Genomic DNA, 9,860 nt, shown 5'->3' on the forward strand with positions numbered 1-9,860 from the left:
AGATGGTATACATATTGAAGGTTGTGGAGTTTATCTTTCAATATCCAATCTGACTTGAACATATGCATAGGCAGGAATATGTGAATATGACATTAGGCTATCCATAACAGGACTGGCCAACTTCAATAATCTACAAAGGGATTGGCTAGTCTCGCCAATAAATTGATTGGTTCTAGTAGCAGATAAGACTTTCCCCATAAACAAAGAAGAGAAGGAAAAGAGGGAAAGAGAATGTAGGATAGCGTTCAGGACCACACATTCTTGCTCCAGCTACATTTAAAACAGCAGAAGTCATAGCTGAAGCAGAGGACCTGAAAGACCTGACGGGAGATGCTCCTATCCCGCACTACCTCTCACAGACAGAAACAGAACTAAGAGCCTTTTTTGCCCATGTTTATTGGACAATTTAGGGTGGGAGGAAAAACCAATATTGGCAGGACTGAGAAGTCTGTAACACTGGTCTAAAGCCTTGAGGCTCACCTTTAGAAGATGTCCGACCTATATCCTATTACTAACCTGGATTATAACCCTTTAACTTTCCCAACAGGGTTCAGTGTCATCTGTGAGCTATTTTAAGGGATTTCAGACACAGTAAAGCAGTAAAATTTTTGTTGAGAAAAGCTAAAAGAGGTACAGGAGCATGGGGGACATATCTGACCTCATGGAATTGGTTTTGTGTTATTGATGCTGTTGACAGGGACAGTTCCCCTTTGTGAAGTTGATAAATGTCAGATATTGCTGTCCCTACACAGCCCTTGCTATTTTTAGAAATTATGCAGTCTAATCTTCTTCAGCAAGTGCTCACATTTCCTCGCTTTTGGCAAGCAAAGTTGTGTCATCTGCATAACACAGATTGTTTATGAGTCTTCCTCCGATCTTGATCCCCTATTCTTCTTCATACAAAGTTTGGCTTCTCATATGATTTGCTCAGCACACAGATTGATAAGTATACAGAAACTATATAGCCCTAATGCACACCTTTCTTGATTTTAAATCATGCGGTGGGGTGGCATCAAAGACCCATATTGATTTAAATTTTGCTCTGATTGAACAGCCTCTTCTTGGTCTAGGTATAGTTTTCCCAAGAGCACAATGAAGTGTTCTGGGATTCCCATTCTTCTCAATGTTAGTCATCATTTGTTGTGAGCCACATGCATTTGCATAGTCAATAAAACACAGAAAGATATCCTTCTGATATTTTCTATTTTAGACTAAAGATGCATCTGACATCAATAATGACATCCCTGGTGTCACAGCGTCTCTAAATCTGGTGAGGACTTCTGGCAGTATTCTGTTGATGTTCTAGTAGTTTTTAATAATCTTCAGCAACATTTTCTTTTCATGAAATATTAATGATATTTTTACACTGGTTCCACATTCTGTTGGACCATGTTTTCTAGGAATAGGATTAATATGGATCTCTTCCAATTAGTTGGTCTAATAGTTGACTGGATCTGTATTTTGGGGGCATAGTGTGGTGAGCACATGCAGGGCTGCTTCTGTTTGGTGAAACATGTCAGTTGATAATCCATCAATTACATAAGACTTATTTTTTACCAATACTTTCAATGCAGGTTGAATTTCTTCCTTCATTACTGTTGATTCTTGGTCACATGCTATCACTTGAAATGAATCTATGTCTGTCAATTCTTTTTGATACAGTGACTCTCAGTCAGAGATTAGATGAAAGGGATCTCTGGGTCTATTTTTGCTCATGTTCATCATAACATCTTGATGGTTCGGAGTCCTGACAAAATCCATTGTCTGTGCATGGGCTTGCAAATATCTGATCAGTTTTGTAGACACCATTATGGCCTAGGTAGCTTACCTTATTTGAGCAAAGAAAGCTAGATTTGACCTATGCCAGAAATGAAAAAACATAAAGAGAATGGTTCTTCATTCATATTTAAAAAGATAATTTCAAGTTCTATGCCAGATTCCATAGGGAAAAGTTGCTGAACTCTGTCCTGCTAGGACTTTGTTCAGCTCTGATTTCAGCCACCATAGTTCCTGCTGAGAAGCCAGAGCAATGGGGAGAAATCAAGAAATTAAGGATCTGAACAGAATACTTCAAAGGGCAGCTTGGGAAGACAAATCAAAGTATTATAATAAAATGTGCAAAGAGCTATAGTCAGAAAATCAAAAGGGTCGAACTTGCTCAGCACATCTTAAGATGAAGGAGGTGAAGGACAAATCCAAGCCTCGAGTTGTTATACTTAACACGTTGCCGCAAATGATGGCAAAAAAAATGTGTTTCTAAGCATGGTTTCAATTTAAAAGTGTGTGGCAACGTGTTAAGGATGCCATGGCCACAAAGCTGAATGATCCAGGAAGCTTCACAAGAAGATGAAAAGAGTACACAAAGTCACTGTACCAAAAAGAACTGACCAACACAGAAATATTTCATGAAACAACTTATGTTCAAGAGGCAATGGTGATGAAGGAAGAAGTCCAAGCTGCTCTGAAGGAACTGGCCAATAAAACAGGGTCCTAGGAATTGATGGAATGCCAACTGCCATATTTCAAAAGACAGATGCAGTCCTGAAGTGCTCACAAGGCTGTGCCAAAAAATCTTGTGGATAACCACCTGGCCAACTTACTGGAAGAGATCCATATTAATTCTCATTCCAAAATAAGATGATCCAACAGAATGTGGAAATTATAGAAGGATATTATTAATATCACACGAAAGCAAAATCATGCTGAAGATTATCCAAAAGTGACTGGAACAGTACAACACAAGAATGCTACCAGAAGTACTACTAGAAATACAAACTGAGTTTAGAAGAGGATGTGGCACGAGCGACATCATTCTTGGCCTAAAGCAGAGTACCAGAAGAATGTCTATTTGGGTTTCATTGACTATGCAAAGTCATTTTACTGCATGGATCACAACAAATTATGGCTAACCTTGAGAAGAATGGGAATCCCAGAACAGATAATTGTGCCCACACAAAATCTATACTTGAATTTGTACATAGTCCTCAGAACAGAGCAAGGAAACACTGCATGGCTCAAAATCAGAAAAGGAGTGTGTCAGGGAAGTGGTCTTCAATATGTATGCAGAAGAGATCATTCAAGAGGTTGAACTTTATGAGGAGCAATGAGGCATAAGGTTTCCAAGAAGACTCATCAACAACCTGCATTACGCAGATGGTACAACCTTAGTTGCCCTAACAGAGGAAGGTCTGAAGTATTTGCTGCAGAGGGTCAAGGACTGTAGTCTGCAACATAGATCGGAGCTCAGTATCAATAAAACGAAGATTCTCCACACTGGGTTCATTGACAGCACCATGATAGATGGAGAAGAGACTAAGATTGTTAACAATTTCAGCTTAATCAGTTCCACAATCAACACCTTTGGCACCAGCAGTCAGGAAATAAAAAAGACAAATTGCATTAGGAAAATCTGCTGTCAGAAACCTCTCTAAAGTGCTGAAGAGTAAGGATGTCAGTCTAAATACTAAGGTATGCCTGAGCCAGGCCATGGTCTTCACTTATATCCAACCTTAAACTGGTAATCATTGGCTAGGAAAGACATTCTGAATGATAAAATTTAGACACCACAGAGTGGACCATAGCAAATTATGACTGACGTAAGAAAAATGGGAATTCCAGAACATTTAATTGTGCTCGTACAAAACTTAAACCAGGACCAAGAGGAGGTTATACCAACAGAGTAGGAGATCTATACAGGATTTCTTTGTTTTGAAATATGCAATTCTTTTATATTGATTTGCATATAAAGGTCATATACTTTGTGTTGTATTAATGTACATTGTAGTTCACATATTCCTTCATTCATGTTGTGTTTCATATGATCATTCCTACACACTGAAAATTGGAAAATTAATCATCATTGATCTATTTTACTCTTTCCCGGCTATAAGTTTTTCAAGATGCTGGGATACTGTTCATGATGTGGATTAGGGCTTCTAGAGTTCTTCCAAGCTTTTCTTTAATGAAGTTTATAAGTCCTTGCCTTTACTCCTAGGTCCTTGATCCACTCACTTTGAGGTGATTTTTGTGTATGGTGTGAGGTGTGGGTCTTGCTTGAGTTTTTTGCAGATAATTTTAGAATTTTGCCAACACCATTTGCTAAAGAGATTTTCATTTCCCCACTTAACTGATTTCATCTGTTAAAAATCAGTTGCTCATAGGTAGATGAGCTGATTTCTGGGTTCTCAGTTCTACTCCATTGATCTATGTATCTGCCACTGTACCAGTACCACACTGTCTTAACCACCACAGCTGTGTGGTATGATTTGAGATCAGGAAGTGGAAGTGAGATGCCTCCTACCTAGTTTCTCTTTTTCAGGAGTGTTTTGCTATTTGGGGTCTTTTCCCATTCCAGATGAAACTGAAAATTACCTTTTCCATCTTGTTGAAGAATGGAATTGCTATTTGTATTGGGATTGAATTGAACTTGTATATTGCCTTTGGTAGAATTGTCATTTTCACAATATTGAATCTTCCTATCTATGAGCATGTATATTCTTTCATTTCTTCAGCTCTTTTTTGTTTCTTGTAATTTTCTTTGAATAGGTCTTTTGTGTTTCTAGTTACCTTTACTCCCAAGTATTTAATCTTGTGCTCTGGAGAACATTATGCTGAGTGAAATATCCCAGTCACAAAGGGACAAATATTACATGATGCCACTGTTGTAGAATGGGACTGTCCTTGGGGTTGGGGAGAGACTGAGTAAGATGGGTTCAATGATATGTGCTGCACTGAGGCGGAGGAGGGAGGGAACTGTTTAAAAGAGATATATAACTGGGTGTTTCTGTCATCACAGGAGTCTAGAGCGTGGGCTGCATGGTGGAGGGGACCTGGGGGGGGTTGTGGAACAATGAAAGAATCTTTTCTTTTACTTTTCCATAATTTTTGACTCATGTACATAACTTGTTAGTCAAATTTGTGTCTTCTAGGTTGCAACACCCCCATGATACATCTTCAAGGATATGAACATGTATGGCCAAGCACAATCAATAAGAGTGCATCTAAATTCCAAAATCAGTCTCCATAATAGTCTATGTGTTTCCTACTGCCAAAGGGGCCCTTTAGAGTAGTGAGAGAAGATCTTCACCCTGAAACCCACAGCGTCCCTTCTCAGCAGGAAGTAGCTAAGAGAATATGCCATCCCCTTTTCCTTATGACTCAGGGTGAAGTCTCTCTCAGGGAGGAGTGATAGGGAATGGCAAAGGACACACTGACAAAGAAGATTAATCAGAACTGGCTTTGACAAGCACTGTGGCATTTGGACAAGAACAAACTGGGAGGAGGGTAGAGAGAATGGTGCAGCGGTGAATGAATGGAAACCCAAAATCTTTGTAAATGTTTATGAAAATTAATAAAATATAATTATAGAAAAAAAAGAAAGGAAAAAAACAAAAAAAAATCTTGTGCTTAGTTGCATTTCTCTTTGTCACTGTAGAGAAATCCAATTGATTTTTTCATGTTGATCTCAAAACCTGCCACTTTGCTGAATTGGTCAGCTATGTCCAGTAGTTTTCTGACTCTTTAGGAATTTCTAAGTATACTATCATAGCATCTGCATATAGAGATAATTTTACCTCCTCTTTGCCAATTTGGATACCTCTTATTTCCTTCTCTTGTATTAATGCTATTGCTAAGACTTTCAACACAATATGGAGTAGGAAAAGTTATAGTGGGCATCCTTGCCTAGTTCCTATTCTCAAAGAGAATGCCTTTAATCTCTCCCCATTGAGAATAATGTTAGCTCTGCATATGTTGGCTGTGCAAGGTTGGGTTTGCATATATACTTTCTACTATGCTGAGGAAATTCCCCTCTATTCCTATTTTGTTGAATGTTTTAATCAGGAAAGGGTGTTGGATTTTATCAAAGGCCTTTTCTGCATCAATTGACAGGATCGTGTAGTTCTTGTTCTTTGCTTTGTTAATGTGATTAATTACACTGATTGATTTTCTTGAGTCGATCCATCCTTGCATACGGGTTATGAATCTCACTTAGTCATGGTGAATTATCTTTTTGATTTATTGTTGGATTCTGTTGGCCAGGATTTTATTCAGGAGTTTTGCATTTATGTTCATAAGAGACATTAGTCTATAGTTTCTGTTTTGGTGGTGTCTTTACTTGACTTTGGTATCAAGTGTGTATTTGCTTCATAGAATGAGTCTGGGAGAATCACATCTTTTTCTATTTTCTGAAATACCTTATGTAGAATTGGTGACAGTTCTCTGAATGTTTGATAAAATTCACTTGTAAAACTATCTGGTGCATGGCTTTTTGTTGTTGTTGTTGTAAGTTGTTTTATTACTGTTCTATTTCTTCTTTTGTAATGGGTCTGTTCAGGTGTTCTATTTTGGTCTCTGTCAATTTAAGTAGGTTGTGGGTTTCTAAGTATTTGTCCATTTTCTCTAAGTTTTCATATTTGAGTATAGTTTTTCATAATATTCCATTGTTAACCTCTTTGTTTTAGTTGGTTCTGTTGTGACGTCGCCCCTTTCATCTCTTATTCAGATTATTTGTGTGTGTGCTTTCTTTCTTTCCCTTTGTTAATTTTACTAGTGGTTTGTCAATTTTATTGACATTTTAAAAGAACCAGCACCTCGTTATGTTGATGGTTTCAATGTTTTTCTGTTTTCTATTTATTTGTCTTAATTTTTATAATTTCAGGGGTTTTAGAGGGTGTCTGGTTTTCTTGCTGTTATTTTTCAATTTGCTGGAGATGTTGGGTTACAGAGTCAATGATCCTTTTTTCCCCCTTGTCTTTTCATGTATTTGCTTATTGCTATAAATTGACCTCTAATTACTACTTTGGCTGTCTTCCAGAGGTTTCCATAAGTTGTGTTTTCATTGTTTGTTTCAAGAAACTTTTCAATTTCATTTTTTAAATTTCTTCTAGTACTCATGCATGTTCAGGTAAAGTGTTGTTCAGCTTCCAAATGTATGGGGGTTTTTTCTCCTTTATCCTCTTGTTATTAATTTGTAATTTTGTAGCCTTGTGGTATGAAAAGATACTTTGTATTATTTCAATGTTTCTGAATTTATTGATGCTGGCCTGGTGACTTAAAATGTGATTTATACTAGAGAAAGTTCCATGCACATTAGAGAAGAAGGTATACTGCACTTTCTTGGGGTGCATTAGCCTGTATATATCTATGAAATCAAGATGGTTTATGGTGTGGTTTAATTCTTTAGAATCTTTGTTGAGTTTCTTTCTGGTAGTTCTACCTTTTCTTGGAAGTGGTGTATTGAAGTCTCCTAACACTATAGTGATATTGTGGGGTTTTTTTTCAGTTCTGTTAATATTTGCTTTGTAAATTTTGCAGCTCTATCATTTGGTGCACAAATATTTATGATGGTTATATCCTCTTGTTCTATTGACACTTTAAGCATTATATAGTGATCTTCCTTGTGCATTGTGATGGTTTTTCTATTGAAATCTATTTTATCAGACATTAATATCACTACTCCTTCTTCTTTATGGTGGTCATTTGCTTGGTATATTTTTTCCATCATTTTCTATTTTTCTTTCTTTATCTTTGCTGCTCAGGTGTGTCTCTGATAGACAACATATTGATGGGTTTTGGTTTTTCATCCAGTCTGCTACTTTTTCTCTCTCCACCGAAACATTAAAATCATTCACATTTAGTGTAATTATTGAGAGGCAAGGTTTTATTGCTATAATTTTGTTGGGTTCTTTTTGGTGTTGTTGATGGTTACTTTGGTCCATCCTGCTTTCTGTGGCATCTCTGTAAGAAGGACTTCTCTCAGTGTTTCCTCCAACACTAGTCTTGTTTTTAAAAAGTCCCTTAGTTTCTGCTTTTCAGAGAATATTTTGATCTCTCATTCATATTTGATGGACAGTTTTTCTGGATACAGTTTTCTTGGTTGACAATTGTATTGAATGTTTGATATATGTCATTCCACTCTCTTTATGCTTACATAGTTTCTGTTGAGAAATTGACACTTAATTTTATTTGCTCTCTCTTGTAGGTTACTCTTTGTTTCTCCCTAGCTGCTTTCAGAATTCTCTCCTTATCTTTGGTTCAGGCAAATTTGACTATGATGTGCCTTGGTGTTTTTTCTTTTGGAGTCTCTTCTATATGATGTTCTCTCAGCTTCTTGAATATATATTCTCTCATTCTTCCTTATGCTTGGAAAGTTTTCTTCTAGTAATTCTTCCACAACTTTCTCAGTGCCTTTGCTTCTTCCTGTTCTGGGATTCTGATTATGTGCATGTTATTTCTCTTGATGGTGTCTCACATTCTTCTTAGGCTTTCTTTTTCCCTTCCTTTTTGATTCTGCTTTTTGCTCTAGCAGATCCATGTTTACAATTCAAACTTCTATTTCATTAGTTCTGCGTTCAATCTCTTCAGCTCTGTTCATATGTTCCTAGAACATTTTGACAGCCTCTGAAACATTGGTCATCATATTCTGGGTTGTGATTTCTTATTTTTCTAGAGCCTCTAATGCCTCATTTGTTTTATTTGCATTGTCTTAGATTGTTTTTTAAGTTCCTCTTGGGTTTTGCTTGCAGAGTCCTGTAATTCTTTGAGTTTTTCTTTTACCCATTGAAAATATTCAATCATTGTTCTTCTGAAATCTATGTCAGAAAGTTCCATCAGAGTTTCTGGCTTCAGAAAATCCATTGATACTGTGTCATTTTTGGGGTGTGACATCTTGTTTTGGGTTTGTGTATGGTGTGAGGTAGTCTGATTTTGCTTTGGTAGAGTTTTTCATTCTTGAGGTCTTACCAGACTGTTGGTCTGATAATCTTGGCCCAGGAAGTCACTGCTCCAGAGGATGATGGGACAGCTATCCTGTCTGAGTTTCTCTCTGATCTTTTGACTCAAGGGAAGAATTGCTTCAGTTAAGGAGAGATATGACCTGTAAGTTAGCAGTCTTCTCTGTCAGGGAACCGCTGAAGCTGGGTGGATCCAAAGTGCCTGTAGCTAAAGGCAGCCTGGGAGGAGGAAGGAAATGGCTTTGCCTGTGATACTGGTGTCCCTGGTGCAGTTCAGAGGGGCAGCAGCAGGTTGTTCCCCAGGTGGTGGGGCTGGGATGTCTAGATGGTGGGGCCAGAGGGCCTCCAGGCAGTTGGGCTTTGGTCTAGTGCTCCCAGCAGGGGAGCTGTCCAGGCCACACTAAGACATTTTAAGACAGGTACTTAGTTAATTTACTGAAAGAAATCCATGAGGCATGGCTTTGATGATGTGCAGCTTTGGCGATGCTGAAGCTGCACGTTTATGAAGAAGAATGTGGTTTCAGGAATAGATGACCACTCATCCACAACCTGCATTCTGAAGATGATACAACCTTTCTCTCCAAAACTTAGGAAGACTTAAAGTGTTTTCTGCAGAAAGTCAAGGACTGTATCTATCCTTCAATATGATTGTATCTCAACATAATGAACACAGATTCTCAGAACTGGGACAAATGGCAGTATCATGATGGAGAAAAGTCTGAGGCTAACAATTTCATTTTGAGCATATTCATAATGAACACTCTTTGTATGAGCTGTCAGAATCCCAAAAGATGGGTTACTTTAGGAAAGTCTGCTGTCAAGGACCTCTCCAGAGTGTTAAAGAGGAATAATGTCAGACATGAGACTAAGGTGTGCCTAATCCAGGCCATCATCTTCTGAATTATTTGTTATGCATCTGAAAGCAGGACAATAAGGATGACAGAGGAGTTGATGTCTTTCACTTGTGAATCTGGAGAAGAGTATTGAACATACCACATACTGTGAAGAGAACAAACAAGTTTGTTCTGTTGTTGTTGTTGTTGTTGTTGTTATGTGCCAGTCAAGTCGTTTCCAACTCATAGTGACCCTATGCACAACAGCCCTAAACCATGCTCTATCCTGCGCCAA

This window comes from Elephantulus edwardii, unplaced genomic scaffold (genome assembly GCF_000299155.1).
Source record: "Elephantulus edwardii isolate Elephantulus edwardi_28Jun2011 unplaced genomic scaffold, EleEdw1.0 scaffold00554, whole genome shotgun sequence".
Lineage (NCBI taxonomy): Eukaryota > Metazoa > Chordata > Mammalia > Macroscelidea > Macroscelididae > Elephantulus > Elephantulus edwardii.